This window comes from Panulirus ornatus, chromosome 2, assembly GCF_036320965.1.
Source record: "Panulirus ornatus isolate Po-2019 chromosome 2, ASM3632096v1, whole genome shotgun sequence".
NCBI lineage: Eukaryota > Metazoa > Arthropoda > Malacostraca > Decapoda > Palinuridae > Panulirus > Panulirus ornatus.
Window position 1 is genome coordinate 14,410,184 of NC_092225.1, and position 17,206 is coordinate 14,427,389.

Consider the following 17,206-nt stretch of genomic DNA (forward strand, 5'->3'; position numbering starts at 1 on the left):
TGGAGAGAGATGGGTGATTATTGGTGCATATGCACCTGGGCATGAGAAGAAAGATCATGAGAGGCATATATATATATATATATATCATAGGGTGGGGGAGGGGGCGAAAATTCTGGGAGCCTTGAAGAATGTGTGGAAGTCGAGAACATTATCTCGGAAAGCAAAAATGGGTATGTTTGAAGGAATAGTGGTTCCAACAATGTTGTATGGTTGCGAGGCGTGGACTATGGATAGAGTTGTGCGCAGGAGGATGGATGTGCTGGAAATGAGATGTTTGAGGACAATGTGTGGTGTGAGGTGGTTTGATCGAGTAAGTAACGTAAGGGTAAGAGAGATGTGTGGAAATAAAAAGAGCGTGGTTGAGAGAGCAGAAGAGGGTGTTTTGAAATGGTTTGGTCACATGGAGAGAATGAATGAGGAAAGATTGACCAAGAGGATATATGTGTCGGAGGTGGAGGGAACGAGGAGAAGAGGGAGACCAAATTGGAGGTGGAAAGATGGAGTGAAAAAGATTTTGTGTGATCGGGGCCTGAACATGCAGGAGGGTGAAAGGAGGGCAAAGAATAGAGTGAATTGGAGCGATGTGGTATACCGGGGTTGACGTGCTGTCAGTGGATTGAATCAAGGCATGTGTATGGGGGTGGGTGTGGCCATTTCTTTCGTCTGTTTCCTTGCGCTACCTCGCAAACGCGGGAGACAGCGACAAAGCAAAAAAAAAAAATTATATATATATATATATATATATATATATATATATATATATATATATAATCACTATCTTGGGAAGGTGAAAGTTTGTAGAGGTTTTTAAAAAAGAAAAGAGAATGTAGGGGAGAAGAGAGTGGTGAAAGGTGAAAGTATGTGAGCTCGTAAACGAGACTTGTGTGAAGAAAGAAATATGAGGAGAGATTGAGTGCAGAAGGGCCGAAGGTGAGACAAAATGAAGGGAGGGGCGTGGGTGAAGAATGGGAAGAAATTAGGGAAGCATTGATGGCATGTGCAATTCATGAAAGTGGCATGAGAAAAGTGAATGGTAGGCAGATTAGAAAGGGTAGTGAGTGGTGGGATGTAGAAGCAAAGTTTTATGTGAAAGAGAAAAGAGAGGTGTTTGGACGATACTTACAAGGAGTGCAAATGACTGGGAGATGTATAAGAGAATGCGGCAAGAGGTCATGAGGGTGGTCAAGGGTTGAAAAAGAGGGTAAATGAGAGTTGGGGTGAGAAAGTATCATTAAACTTTAGGCACAATAAAAAGATGTTTTGGAAGGAGGCAAGTAACGTGCGTAATACAAAAGAACAAATGGGAATATTGATGAAGGAGCTTGTGATGGAATGAGTATTTTGAAGGAATGTCGAATGTGTTTGATGATAGAGTGACAGGTGTAGGGTGTTTTGCTTGGGGTGGTATGCGAAGTGAGAGTCAGGAAGAGTGGTTTGGTGAAGAGGGAAGAGGTGATGAAAGCCTTGCATAAGACGAAATCCGACAAGCCGGCGGCAGTGGATGGTATTGTAGCTGAATTTATTAAGAAAGGGGGTGACTGTGTTATTGATTGTTTGGTAAGGATATTAATTGTATGTATGGATCATGGTGAGGTGCTTGAGGATTGGCGGAATGCATATATAGTGCCACTGTACAAAGGAAAAGGGGAATAAAGGCGAGTGTTCAAACTGCAGAGGCATAAGTTTGAGTATTTCTGGGGAATTGTATGGGAGGGTATCAACTGAGCATCAGATTGGGGAGGAGCAGTGTGGTTTTAGAAGCGGCTGAGGATGTGTGGATCAGGTGTTTACTTTCAAGAATGTATGAGAAATATTTAGAAAAACATGGATTTCTATGTAGCTTTTATGAATCTGGAGAAGGCATATAGCAGGGTTGACAGAGATGTTTTGTGGAAGGTCTTAAGAATATATGGTGTGGGAGGTAAGCTGCTAGAAGCAGAGAAGTTTTTATCAAGGGTGTAGGACAAGTTCGAGTTGGAAGAGAGGAAAGTTACTGGTTCCCAGTGAAGGTCGGTCTGCGGCAGGGGTGTCTGATGTCCCCATGGTTGTTTAATTTGCTTATGGATGGGGTGGTTAGAGAGGTAAATGCAAGAGTTTTGGAAAGATGGGCGAGTATGCAGTCTGTTGGGGATGACGGGGCCTGGGAAGTGAGTCAGTTGTTGTTCGCCTATGATACAGACTGGTGGCTGATTCGAGTGAGAAACTGCAGAAGTTAGTGACTGAGTTTGGAAAAGTGTGTGAAAGGAGAAAGTTGAGAGTAAATGTGAATTAGAGCAAGGTTATTAGGTTCAATAGGGTTGAAGGACAAGTTAGTTGAGATGTAAGTTTGAATGGAGAAAAACTGGAGGAAGAAGTGTTTTAGATATTTGGGAGTAGATTTGCCAGCGAATGGAACCATGGAAGCGGAAGTGAGTCAGGGTGGGGGAGGGGGCGCAGGTTCTAGGAGCGATGAAGAATGTGTGAAAAGTGAGAACGTTATTTCGGAGAGCAAAAATGGGGATGTTTAAAGGAATAATAGTTCCAAGAATATTATATGGTTTCGAGGCATGGTCTATAGGTAGGGTTGTACGGAGGAGGGTGGATGTGTTGGAAATGAAATGTTTGAAGACAATATGTGATCTGAGGTGGATTGACCAAGTAATGAAAGGGTAAGAGAGATATGTGGTGATAAAAAAAAAATGGGGTTGAGAGAGTAGAAAAGGGTTTGCAGAAATGGTCTGGACATATGGAGAAAAATGAGCGAGAGGTTGATAAAGAGGATATATGTGTCAGAGGTGAAAGGTACAAGAAGAGGAAGACCAAATTGGAGGTGGGAAGATGGAAGGAAAAAGATTTTGAGCGATCGGGGCCTGAACATGCAGGAGGGTGAGAGGCGTGCAAGGAATAGAGTGAATTGGAACGATGTGGTATACCGGGGTCGACGTGCTCTCAATGGAGTCAACCAGGGCATGCGAAACGTCTGGGATAAACTATGAAAAGGTCTGTGGGGCCTGGGACGTCGCGTTACCAAAACCCACCTGAAGAAGAGAGGACCGAAAACGTTACATCAGGAAGGATGCAATCCATGACCCCTCAGTATCGGTATCATAAAAGGGAACATCGCTAACAACTCATCAAGTATGGATAAGCGTCGCCTGCTGAGTGTTGGAAGCTGTCCAACCTACGTGACACAGCCCTCGCCATCAACATACAATCGGTCATTGTTCCTCCAGAGGAGAGTCAAGTCTGTCCACCGCCAGGCTGACCAACGAACCCCACGGAAGCTCTTCCCCGTAGAGGTCAGAGGAATGTTATTAACCGTGCAGAATGGATTCCCTTGCGATTTTAGGGCGACTGAGTGAGGTCACATCACCTGACCCTAGACTGGGATAACTACCTGACAATTACCCTGCCCTACCCTCCACCCCCACATTCCATCCTCTCCCCACCCCTACGTACAGACACACACACACCAGACTTACCATACTGGTTATCACCCTATGACCTATACCATAGTTTAAGCCCCATCTCATCCTTATGACGGAAATCATAAATTCACTGTCATATGGTTCAAATTTATAACCTGGGATGCACCGGGAAAGATGCCTAATATGTAAGACTCAGGTTTGTTGCCCTAACGGAGAGGTGTTCATTCCTGAACTCTCGTGTGGGGTGAACGCGGTACAGCTGAGGAGTTGGCGTTCATTGTCTTCCGTGTGAGGGCATGAAGGGGGAAGGGGGAAGGATCTTGTGGCGGGTTGAACCAGTGTTTGCTCTGCTGAAGAGAAAGTTGATGTCCAGAATACAGACGAGAAAGGTCAAGTTGTACAAGGCTAGGAAGTGCAGCTTCCACTGGATGTGTGGCGCACTGGTGTTTCATACTAAGTCGGGAGGGCGGTTTGTTTAATGCTGTCGGTGTGTATTTGTTTCTTCAATGTCGTGTTTGTTGAGGGAGGTAGAGGGAGGGTAGATCTACTTGCTGAAGCATGAAGCTTGAGGAAGGTTTGTATTCTCACCTGAAGGACTGTGGTTGAATGTGGACTGCTTTTGAATGGGAGGGGTTTGGTGCTGTTTGAAAGAGGAGTGCCAAGCATACTGAGGTGAGATTATACTGAAAGTATTTTTGTTTCATCGTGTAGGTGCTTGATGTATGAGGCCGCCAGGCAACCAGTGACTGGTCTGAGTGCACTGTTTTTGTGTGGTTTGCAGCCTTGTTATATTTGCTTTCGACAGAGTGGACGAACAGGCGGGTGAGGTGTAGTTTAGGGTGGAGCAGAATATTTATTTGGATAGTAAATTGGTTCTTTTTCTAGTCCAAATCTGGAACTGGTACGCGTTTCGAGGGCGTTTAGTATGTTTATGGTCTTTGTGTTAATGTTCGTGGTGTGTGTGTGTGTGTGTGTGTGTGTGTGTGTGCGCGCGCGCGCGCAGGGGGGGGGTAGGAGGAAGGGAGTGAACGTCATGTGTCACATGTGATACCTAGAATGGAGTGTGAGCGACTGGCCGGCCGGTCAGGGTGACGGGAGGATGCAGGTTGGATCCATATGTGTCAAGTGTTAAAAGGATGACGGTGGAGTTCTAGGGTGATGAAGACTTTCCCTTTGGTGCGTGAGCCTGGACTCAACCTCCCTGACTTAGTGGTGTGTATTTGTTGATGTTTGAGAAGTATCAAGGTGGTGTGATGCCACGGGAAGGTCATCTCCACATGATGATACACACACACACACACACACACACACACGTCATGTATATTAGAGGAAGAGAATCTCTCTCTCTCTCTCTCTCTCTCTCTCTCTCTCTCTCTCTCTCTCTCTCTCTCTCTCTCTCTCTCCGTATCAGGTTGGAAACACCGCTCTTCTCATCAGAGAAGTCGAGCAACACAGGGTCTGGTTAGCTCTTGGGTGGGTGACCGCTCGGAAACACTGGGCGCTGCTGGCATTAACGGTGTGAGTTATGCGGTAGTCTCGACAAATGGGAGAATGTCAACTGAAATAGCCAGATGCTCTCTCTCTCTCTCTCTCTCTCTCTCTCTCTCTCTCTCTCTCTCTCTCTCTCACACACACACACACACACACACACACAAAATTCAACTCGTATTTCTACACGTTTTAAGAAGACTAGACCACAAACAGGGAGTTATGGTTCGTCAGTATTATAAAGAACACGGTCTTCGAGCCAGACAGACAGCGACATACACAGAGACACATGACCAGCCACTGAACAAAGGGAGACAAAGGGTCCTCCTGCCCCAGTCTGCGTGGGGTGACGTCCAGGGGTCCACGTCACCACAGTGACACATCACCCCATCATTCTGCACAGATTAAGATAATTGAACCCCATTAGTGCGTTTGTTAACATGGTATTAGATAATGTGTTGTCAGGAACTCGTGTCTGTCCGCGTGTGCATATATATGTGTGGTAATTTATGCACACGGGGGGGGTGGGGGGTCAACACCACTGGGACCTTTATCAATTAAAAGTCTTATTTTTCTATTATAGTTTCTTATGCTTTTTTAGCCCTTATATTGACTATATCCTAAGATGGTTCAACGTGATCCCTTCTCTGTTACAGTTGACGTATTCCTACGCACCGTTCCACCCTCTTCCTGTCTTCTGTTTCCTGTGGTGTGCTTTTGTCCATCCCCTCTTCCGTTCCAGAGGGCTCGCTGTTCCTCCTCCACTCGACATCATCAGATCCATTAAGGAATTTAAGTGCAATGTCGCAAGTTTTGGGACGTTCGTTCACCTCACCGTGCAGCCTAGCTTCCCAGCTTGTTATTTTCCTTTTTCCTGTTGCTGGCTATTCAATTAACCCACTACATCGATTCTATCCATCTCTAGATGGGATGGCGAAGCTCGGTTCGAGTCTAACTTAAACTGTAAGTCTTCTTACCATCTCCTTGGTCACGAAAGTAATTTTGACAGTCACGAGTACATAAGGTTACATTCTTGACAATTCTCTTGGCGCCCTCTTGGAACAGTTGCAGGAAGTATCAAACATCAAAATCTTTTTCATATAAGGATTCCTATAACTGGGTCCTCTTCAGATAAAATCAAAGTTCGACTTTTGGTTTGAATTCCATCACCCATAAATCTGACCAATACTGGAAGTTATCCAAGTATCATTGTGGGTGTTCCGTTATTTTTCTCATAATTCTAGAGTCACCTGCCGACCTACATTTAGGAACAACTTGATGTCGCACAGCAAATCAAATACACGGAAATTAAGAGCAGTCCCCAGGACTAAGCCCTCTGAAACACCACTGGTGAGATGTGCAAAGCCTCGGAAGGTATCTTCGTACATGTAACATCTACTCCCATCCACCGGAGCTATTTTTAAGCTGTCGAAGCCGAGAAAAAGCCGGAATTTATCAAGAACCATTTCCGCCTGAACCCATGTTGCTAAGTACTCGGCCTCGTAAACATTTATCCATTTCCTTCCTGATTATCTTTTCCAGCAGCATGCAGAATGTGCTTGTCAGTGACACTGGTATGTAGATTTTTTTTAACTACCTTCCTATGAAACTGGCATAACTGCATTCTTTCCTGTAACAAGGAACCCATTCCTTTTTCTACCGAGTGCTTGAACATCTCAAGTGGCTCGTCGAGTGTTTCTGTACACTCTTACCAGCACGTAACGCGTGACACCCACAAGGCCACGTTCTTTATACAGGATCTGAATCCTTTATGATCCGACTGATACCTCAAGTAATGACCTCGACAACCGTCCTTGATCTTTCCTCCAGGCGATCTAGGTGGAACTGGAGGCAAGTTTTTCTCTTCCTTAGGTGTTCTTCTGCCTATGTTGTTGTTCCTTTAATTATAATCCAGTCTTGATCAATGGAATACTTTAAGATATTCATCTGCACTGCTTACGATTAATCTTTCTTTAAAGTTCCTTTGCCCTACGAGCGTAAGGATGAAGAGTAATGAAATCAAATTACGTGAACGAAGGCACACGTTTTCTCCTAATATTTTTTTCATTAAATTTTTGAAGCTAATTGTACAGGAACAAGTTCCCGAATGTATTACCAGTCCAAGACTCATTTACCTTCGACCAATGGTAGGCCCTAAAGCCTTAAAACGATAACCTTTAAGCAAGTCATACATTTCAGATTTCAGTTTCACTTAGCCTTGTCCATGAAGCTGCAATGAGAGTACCTTATAATACAGATTTAACAAATAAAACATAAGGCGCCCAAGGCCGCCCCTGCATCAGCTCCACAGCTCTTAGTTATAAACGCGAATAATCTTTAACTCTGATCGCCTTAGTAACCGTAGTAGCTGTTAGGCCTAAAGGCTTAAACGACCAACCACGTGATCCCCGACCATCAGGTACTGACCTGGACCTGATGGGCCGTGTGATGACCCTGGTACTTGATAGGCCTAAAGCCCATACAACCAAACACATGGTGTCTGACCATTAGGTAGGCCCCTGTACCTGCTGAGTGGGGTTCACTTCCTCTTGGCTTTAAAGGCTTACCAGCCTGGAGAGTGGAGAGGGGTTGAGCATCAGGACCTTTACCATGTTCCTCCCTTCCCTCTCTTCACGTAGCTTTACCTCCCTCATCAAACTCCCGAGAACCCTCCAATACACCCCCTCCCAAATGCTTCCAAACATTTTCCTCCAATTATTAAACTCATATACACTCATGTCAAACCTTTACTGTATTCATTATATAATTATACATGATCGTCGCTTCCCGCGTCAGCGAGGTAGCGCCAGGAAACAGACGAAGAAAGTCCTATCCACTCATATATATATATATATATATATATATATTGATTGAGAGGGTGAAGGCATGTACAGAGCATCAGATTGGGGAAGAGCAGTGCGGTTTCAGAAGTGGTAGAGGATGTGTGGATCAGGTGTTTGCTTTGAAGAATGTATGTGAGAAATACTTAGAAAAGCAAATGGATTTGTATGTAGCATTTATGGATCTGGAGAAGGCATATGATAGAGTTGATAGAGATGCTCTGTGGAAGGTATTAAGAATATATGGTGTGGGAGGCAAGTTGTTAGAAGCAGTGAAAAGTTTTTATCGAGGATGTAAGGCATGTGTACGTGTAGGAAGAGAGGAAAGTGATTGGTTCTCAGTGAATGTAGGTTTGCGGCAGGGGTGTGTGATGTCTCCATGGTTGTTTAATTTGTTTATGGATGGGGTTGTTAGGGAGGTAAATGCAAGAGTCCTGGAAAGAGGGGCAAGTATGAAGTCTGTTGGGGATGAGAGAGCTTGGGAAGTGAGTCAGTTGTTGTTCGCTGATGATACAGCGCTGGTGGCTGATTCATGTGAGAAACTGCAGAAGCTGGTGACTGAGTTTGGTAAAGTGTGTGGAAGAAGAAAGTTAAGAGTAAATGTGAATAAGAGCAAGGTTATTAGGTACAGTAGGGGTGAGGGTCAAGTCAATTGGGAGGTGAGTTTGAATGGAGAAAAACTGGAGGAAGTGAAGTGTTTTAGATATCTGGGAGTGGATCTGTCAGCGGATGGAACCATGGAAGCGGAAGTGGATCATAGGGTGGGGGAGGGGGCGAAAATTTTGGGAGCCTTGAAAAATGTGTGGAAGTCGAGAACATTATCTCGGAAAGCAAAAATGGGTATGTTTGAAGGAATAGTGGTTCCAACAATGTTGTATGGTTGCGAGGCGTGGGCTATGGATAGAGATGTGCGCAGGAGGATGGATGTGCTGGAAATGAGATGTTTGAGGACAATGTGTGGTGTGAGGTGGTTTGATCGAGTGAGTAACGTAAGGGTAAGAGAGATGTGTGGAAATAAAAAGAGCGTGGTTGAGAGAGCAGAAGAGGGTGTTTTGAAATGGTTTGGGCACATGGAGAGAATGAGTGAGGAAAGATTGACCAAGAGGATATATGTGTCGGAGGTGGAGGGAACGAGGAGAAGAGGGAGACCAAATTGGAGGTGGAAAGATGGAGTGAAAAAGATTTTGTGTGATCGGGGCCTGAACATGCAGGAGGGTGAAAGGAGGGCAAGGAATAGAGTGAATTGGAGCGATGTGGTATACAGGGGTTGACGTGCTGTCAGTGGATTGAATCAAGGCATGTGAAGCGTCTGGGGTAAACCATGGAAAGCTGTGTAGGTATGTATATTTGCGTGTGTGGACGTATGTACATGTGTATGGGGGGGGGGGGGGGCATTTCTTTCGTCTGTTTCCTTGCGCTACCTCGCAAACGCGGGAGACAGCGACAAAGTATAAAAAAAAAAAAAAAAATATATATATATATATATATATATATAAATATATATATATATATATATATAAACGCCCATACACGCACATATACATGCATATACATATACATATCTACACTTGCCTTCATCCTTTCCTGTCGCTACCCCGCCTTACAGGAAACATTACAACCCCCTGCTTTAGCGAGGTGGCGCCAGGAAGACAGACGAAAAGGACCACGTTCGTTCACACTCAGTCTTTAGCTGTCATATGTAATGCACCGAAACCACAGCTCCCTATCCACATCCAGGCCCCACAGAACTTTCCTTGGTTTACTCCAGACGTTTCACATGCCTTGGTTCAGTCCATTGACAACACGTCGACCCCGGTATACCACATTATTCCACTTCAATCTATTCCGTGCACGCCTCTCACCCTCCTATATGTTCAGGCCCAGATCGCTCAAAATCCTTTTCACTCCATCCTTCAACCTCGATTTGGTCCTCCACTTCTTGTTCCCCCTGTCTCATATATCCTCTTTGTCAACCTCTCCTCACTCATTCTCTCCTTATGTCCAAACCATTTCAACACGCCCTCTTTTGCTCACTCAACCACTCTTTATTTCCACACATCTCTCTTACCCTTTCAATTCTTATACATCAAACCACCTCACACCACATACTGTCCTCAAACATTTCATTTCTAACACATCCACCCTCCTCCGTACAACCCTGAATTTAGCCCATGCGTCGCAACCATATAATGTTGGAACTGTTCATTCAAACATACCCATTTTCGCTCTCCGAGATAACGTTCTCTCCTACCTACACATTCTTCATCGCTCCCTCCCCCATCCCTGTGACTCACTTCCGCTCCCATGGTACCATTCGCTGCCAAATCCACTCCCAAATATCTAAATCACTTCACTTCCTCCAATTTTTCTCCATTCAAACTTACATCCTAACTAACTTGTCCCTCAACCTTGCTGAAGCTAATAACCTTGCTCGTATTCACATTCACTCTCAAGTTTCTTTCACACACTTTTCCAAACTCAGTCATCAACTGCAGTTTCTCACTTGAATCAGCCACCAGTGCTGTATCATCGGCGGACAACAAATAACTCAATTCCAGACTCCTCTCATCCACAGCGGCTACATACTCACCTCTCTCTCCAAAACTCTTGCATTTACCTCCCTAACCACCCCATCCATAAACAAACTAAACAACCATGGGGACATCATACACCCATGCCGCAGACTGAACTTCACTGGGAACCAATCGCACTCCTCTCTTCCTACTCGAACACATGTCTTACATCCATGGTAAAAACTCTTTCACTGCTTCTAGCAGATTGCCTCACACACCATATACACTTAAGAAATTCCACAAAGCATCTCTATCAACCATATCATATGCCTTCTCCAGATCCATAAATTATGCTACATACAAATCATCTGTTTTTCTAAGTATCTGTCACACACATCCTTCAAACCAAAGCACCTGATCTACACATCCTCGACTACTTCTTAAAATTTTTCTCTATGGAAAATCCTCTATCTCAAATTTCTATTATTTTCACATACACACACACACACACACACATGAATATGCATGTGAACGAGCAATTTCATAAAACATATAATACCCTCCCACAGTCAGGATTGGAACCCAGGACCATTTGTTTGGTAAGTCGGGAACGTTAACCGCTCGGCTATAATGGCACCTAATAAGGAAATGACTGTTCGATTACAAATAATCGAAAACCCTTCATCGCACATCCATGACAAAAGGAGTATACACCGGTCAAATCCCATCAACCTCACATTACCAGCAGCTAGCCTTTTACAGAACCTTACTATACAAACGCGGAAGTATATGAATACGGATGTAGTGCATATGAATGGGCACTTTCACAGAAAATATAATACCGTCCAACAGACAGTATTCGAACCCAGGACCTTTTGCGTGGTAGTCAGGAACGTTAACCTCTAGGCTATGATGGTCCCTAGTAGGGAAATATATACTCGATTAAAAGTAATCGAATACCCTACGTCTTACATCCTTGAGCAAAGGGGTCTACACCGGTCAAATCCCATGAGGCTCACACTGCCAGCAGCTAGCATTTTACTCTTACTGTACAAACAGAGGTATATGAACACGAATCACGAATATAGTGCATATGAACGAAGGACCTTTTGTTTGGTAGTCTGGAACACTTACCCCTTGGCAATGATCGCCCGTAATAGGGAAATGACTTTTCGACTACAAGTAATCGAATACCATTCGTCTCGCATCTATGAAGAGCGGGGTCTACAACGGTAAAATCCCATCAGATTCACATAACCATCAACTAGACATTTCACAAAAGTTTACTGTACAATCGCGGAGATATATGAACACGAATATAGTGCATATGAACGCGCACTTTCATAAAACAATTACTGCCCTGCAACAGCTAATATTCGAACCCGGGATCTTTTGTGTGGTAGTCGGGAACACTAATCTCTCGGCTATGATAGCCCCTAATAAAAACATGACTATTGTCTTACAAGTAATCGAATACCTTTCGTATCACCGGTCAAATCCCATCAGGCTCACATTATCAGCAGCTAGCATTTTACAGAACCTTACTGTACAAACGAAGGTATATGAACAAGAATATAGTTCATACGAACGCTCACTTTCATAGGACACATAATACCCTCTTACACCCAGGTTCGACCCCAGGACTTTTTGCGTGGTACTCAGGAACGCTAACTTCTAGGCTATGAACGCCCCTTAAAGGGAAATGACTGTTTGTTTATAAATAATCGAATACCCTTCGTCTCACATCCATGAGCTACAGGGTCAACACCGGTCAAATCCAATCAAGCTCACATTACCAGGAGGTAGCATTTTACTGAACCTTACTATATAAACACAGGTATATGAACACGAATATAGTGGACACGACCGCGCACTTTCATAGCCAGGAATCGAATCCAGGACCTGCATGGAAGTCAGAAACGTTAACCGTTCGGTTATGATTGTAAATAATAGCGAAATGACTTCGATTACAAGTAATCGAATCCCTTTCGTCTCACTTCCATGAGGAAAGGGCCCTTGTATGCACCGGTCAAATCCCATCAGGTTCACACTACCAGCAGCTAGTATTATACTGAACCTTACTGTTAAAACACAGACGCATAAGAACAAGTACATAGTGCATATGAAACGCATTTTTCATAGAACACATAATACCCTCCAGCAGCCAGGATTCGAACCCAGTACCTTTAGCGTAATAATCGGCAAAGCTAACAGCTCGGCTATGACCACCTCTAATAGGAAAACGACTATTCGTTTATAAAGAATCGAATACTCTTCGTCTCACATCCATGAGCAACGGGTTCTACACCAGCCAAATCCCATCAACCTCACATTACCAACAGGCAGCATTATACAGAACCTTACCATACAAATGCGGAGGTATATGAACACGAATATAGGGCATACGAACGCGCTTTCATAGAACACAATACCCTCCAGCGGCAAGGATTCGGACCCAAAACTTTTTGCGTGGTAGTCAGAAACGTTAATAGCTCGGCGGTCATCGCCCCTAATAAAGAAATGACAATTCGATTACAAGTCATCGAATACCTTTCGTTTCACATCCATGAGCAAAACGGTAGACAGTGGTCAAATCCCATCAGGCTCACATCACCAGCAGCTAGCATTTTACTGAATTTTACCGAACAAACACAGACGTATATAAACACGAATATAGTGTATACGAATGCGCACTTTCATAAAACAAATAATACCCTCCATAAGCCAGGATTCGAACACATTACTTTTTGTGTGGTAATCGGCAACGCTAGCAGCTCAGCTATAACTGCCCCGAATCAAGAAATTACTATTCGTTCAAACATAATCGAATACCTTCTTATCACATCCATGAGTAACGGGTCCTACACCGGTCAAATCACATCAAGTTCACAGTACCAGCAGCTAGCATTTTACAGAAAGCTACTGTAAAAACGCGGAGGTACATGAACACAAATATAGTGCAAAAGAACGCGTACGTTCATAGTCACATAATACTCCAACAGCCAGATTCTAACCCAAAACCTTTTGCGTGAGTCAGAAACGTTACCCGCTCGGCTACGATCGCCTCTAATAGGGAAATGACTTCGATTACAAGTAATCGAATACTTTTCTTCTCACATGTGCAAAGCTGTACACACCGGTCAAATCCCATCAGGCTCATATTACCAGCAGTGTTTGAACCGTACTGTACAAACACAGACGTATATGAACACGAATATAGGGCATATGAACGCGAACTTTCATAGAACAAATAATACCCTCCAAAAGCCAGTATTCGAACCCAGGACTTTTCGAGTGGGAGTCGGGAACACAAATGCTCGACTGTGATGGCCCCTGATATGGAAATATATGTGCGATTACAAGTAACCGAATACCTTTCGTGTCACTTATAGCTATGAGCAACAGGTTCTACACCGGTGAAATCCCATCAGGCTCACATTACCATCAGCTAGCATTTTACAGATACTTACTGTACAAATGCAGAGGTATACGAACACGGATATAGTGCATATGAACGCGCATTTTCATAGAACATATAATATCCTCCAACAGGCAGGATACGAACCCAGGATTTTTTGCGTGGTAGACGGGAACGCTAACCGCTCGGCTAAGATCGTCCCTAATAGGAAAATGACTATACAAGAAATCGAATACCCTTCTTCTAACATTTATGAGCAAAGGGGTTTACACCGGTCAAATCCCATCAGGCTCATATTACCAACAGCTACCATTTTAAAGAACCTTGCGGTACAAACACGGAGGTATATGACCACTGCTGGCCAGTTCGTCTTGGCCAAATCCACTCATGTTAGACGATATGTGTGTGTGGGTGTGTGTGTGTGGTGTGTGTGGGTGACTTTAACCACCGATATAATTGTTTACGCTTTGTCTGTTATATATATATATATATATATATATATATATATATATATATATATATATATATATATATATATATCTGGGGACGGGAGAAAGAATACTCACGTACTCTACGCGTGTCGTAGGCGACTAAAGGGGGCGGAAGCTGGGGGCTGCAAACCCTCCCCTCCTTGTATTTCAATTTCTAAAAAGGGAGACAGGAGTCAAGCGGAAGCGCTCATCCTCCTCGAAGGCTCAGATTGGGGTCTGAATGTGTGTGGATGTAACCAAGATGAGAAAGGATGAAAGTGTGAATGGAGAAAAAATGGAGGTGAAATGTTTTAGATATCTGGGAGTGAATTTAGCGGCGAATGGAACCATGGAAGCGGAAGTGAGTCACAGGGTGGGGGAGGGGGCGAAGGTTCTGGAAGCGATGAAGAATGTGAAGAAGGAACGAACGTTATCTCGGAGAACAAAAATGGGTATGTTTGAGGGAATAGTAATTCCAACAATGTTATATGGTTGCAAGGCATGGGCAATACATAGATAGGGTTGTACGGAGGAGGGTGGAAGTGTTGTAATGAAATGTTTTAGGACAATATGTGGTATGAGGTGGTTTGATCAAGTAATGAAACGGGAAGAGAGATATGTGGAAATAAAGAGTGTGGTCGAGAGCAGAAGAGGGTGTGTATGGAGAATGAGTGACGAATGATTGACATATATGTGTCAGAGGTGGAATGATCAAGGGGAAGCGGAAGACCAAATTAGAGGTAGAAGGATGGAGTGAAAAACATTCTGAGCGATCGGGGCCTGAAAATACGGGAGGGTGAGAGGCGTGCAAGGAACAGAGTGAATTGGAACGATGTTGTATACTGGGGTCAACGTGATATCAATGGACTGAACCAGGGCATGTGAAACATCTTGGGTGAACCAGGGAAAGTTTTGTGGGGCCTGGATGTGGATTGGGAGCTGTGGTTTCGGTGCATTACGTATGACATAAAGACTGAGAGTAAACAAATGTGGCCTTTTTTGTCTTTTCCTTGTGCTACCTCGATGAAGCAGGGAGTAGTACTGCTGTTTCCACTGGGGCGAGGGAGCACCAAGAATGAATGAACGCAAGAAAGTATGAATACGCACATGTGTATATATGTCTGTGTAAGTTTATGTATATGCATGTATATATGTGCGTGTATGGGCGTTTATGCATATATATGTGTATATAACATACAAACCTCCAACAACCAAGATCGAACCCGAGACCCCTACGTGGCAGGCGTTAGCATTACAGCTAGGCTATGATCGCCCCTAGAGAAATGACTATTCGAATACTATGTACTCGAATACCATTCGTCTCACGTCGGTGAACAACGGGGCCTCCACAGGTCATTTCTCATCAGGTTCACACAAGCAGCAGATAGCATTTTACAGAACCTAACTGTACAACACGGAGGTATATGTATAGGAATATTGTGCATGTGAACGCGCACTTCCATGTAACATACAAACCTCCAACAGCCATGATCGAACCCGGGACTCCTACGTGGCAGGCGGGAGCACCACCGCTAGACTATGATCGCCCCTAATAAAGAAATGACTATTCGAATACTATATACTCGAATATCTTTCGTCTCACGTTGGTAGAGACCCCGATGTTCACCAACGTGAGACGAAGGGTATCCGAGTACATAGTATTCGAATAGTCATTTCCTTCTCAGGGGGCGATCAAAGCCTAGTGGTAATGCTCACGCCTACTACACAAATGGTCCGCGTTCGATCCTGGCTGCTGGAGGTTTTTAAGTGATATGGAAGTGCGCTTTCATATGCACTATATTCGTATATGTGTATATGAGAGGATGGGCCATTCTTCGTCTTCGTCTTCGTCTGTCTCATGGCGCTAACTCGCTGACGCGGGAACAGCGATTAGATAAAATAAAATTTATATACATATATATATTATATATATGGAATGAGGTAGCGCAAGGAAACAGACGAAAGAAATGGCCCAACCCCCCCCCCCCCATACACATGTATATACTTACGTCCACACACGCAAATATACATACCTACACAGCTTTCCATGGTTTACCCCAGACGCTTCACATGCCTTGATTCAATCCACTGACAGCACGTCAACCCCGGTATACCACATCGCTCCAATTCACTCTATTCCTTGCCCTCCTTTCACTCTCCTGCATGTTCAGGCCCCGATCACACAAAATCTTTTTCACTCCATCTTTCCACCTCCAATTTGGTCTTCCTCTTCTCCTCGTTCCCTCCACCTCCGACACATATATCCTCTTGGTCAATCTTTCCTCACTCATTCTCTCCATGTGCCCAAACCACTTCAAAACACCCTCTTCTGCTCTCTCAACCACGCTCTTTTTATTTCCACACATCTCTCTTACCCTTACGTTACTCACTCGATCAAACCACCTCACACCACACATTGTCCTCAAACATCTCATTTCCAGCACATCCATCCTCCTGCGCACAACTCTATCCATAGCCCACGCCTCGCAACCATACAACATTGTTGGAACCACTATTCCTTCAAACATACCCATTTTTGCTTTCCGAGATAATGTTCTCGACTTCCACACATTCTTCAAGGCTCCCAGAATTTTCGCCCCCTCCCCCACCCTATGATCCACTTCCGCTTCCATGGTATGGTATGTATATACACATACACACACAAACACAAAATCATGGCGGATAAAAAACACGAATGATTATTGCAGGCGGGTACAATTAGCGCGTAATAATCACTGGTTCAGTGACCACCCAGCAGTCGGCAATCATATATTCCGAAGTTAAGTAAATACATGTATAGACTGCAAGAGTGTTTTACTTCTATGTAAAAGATAATTTTACGTAAATATGTATATCTGTATAGTGCATGTAGGTACGTACATACGTATGCTTTTATATTTTTCTAATGCTTCATCAAGATTACTTTTTGCTTCTAAAACTTTTCGCGTTTTTTGTTGTGTGTGTGTGTGTGTGTGTGTGTGTGTGTGCATTGGGGTTAGGGTGACTGACTTGTAAACACACACACACACACACACAATACACAGTGCAAGAGGGTAAGGTCATAGCTCGG

The 17,206-nt window shown here is 44.0% G+C and overlaps 1 protein-coding gene across 2 annotated transcripts in view; it reads right to left on the minus strand.

Moving 5' to 3' along the window:
- LOC139753487 (apolipoprotein D-like) overlaps positions 1–17,206 on the minus strand; it is a 46,061-nt gene that overhangs the window by 28,517 nt on the left and 338 nt on the right. The window lies entirely within an intron of this gene.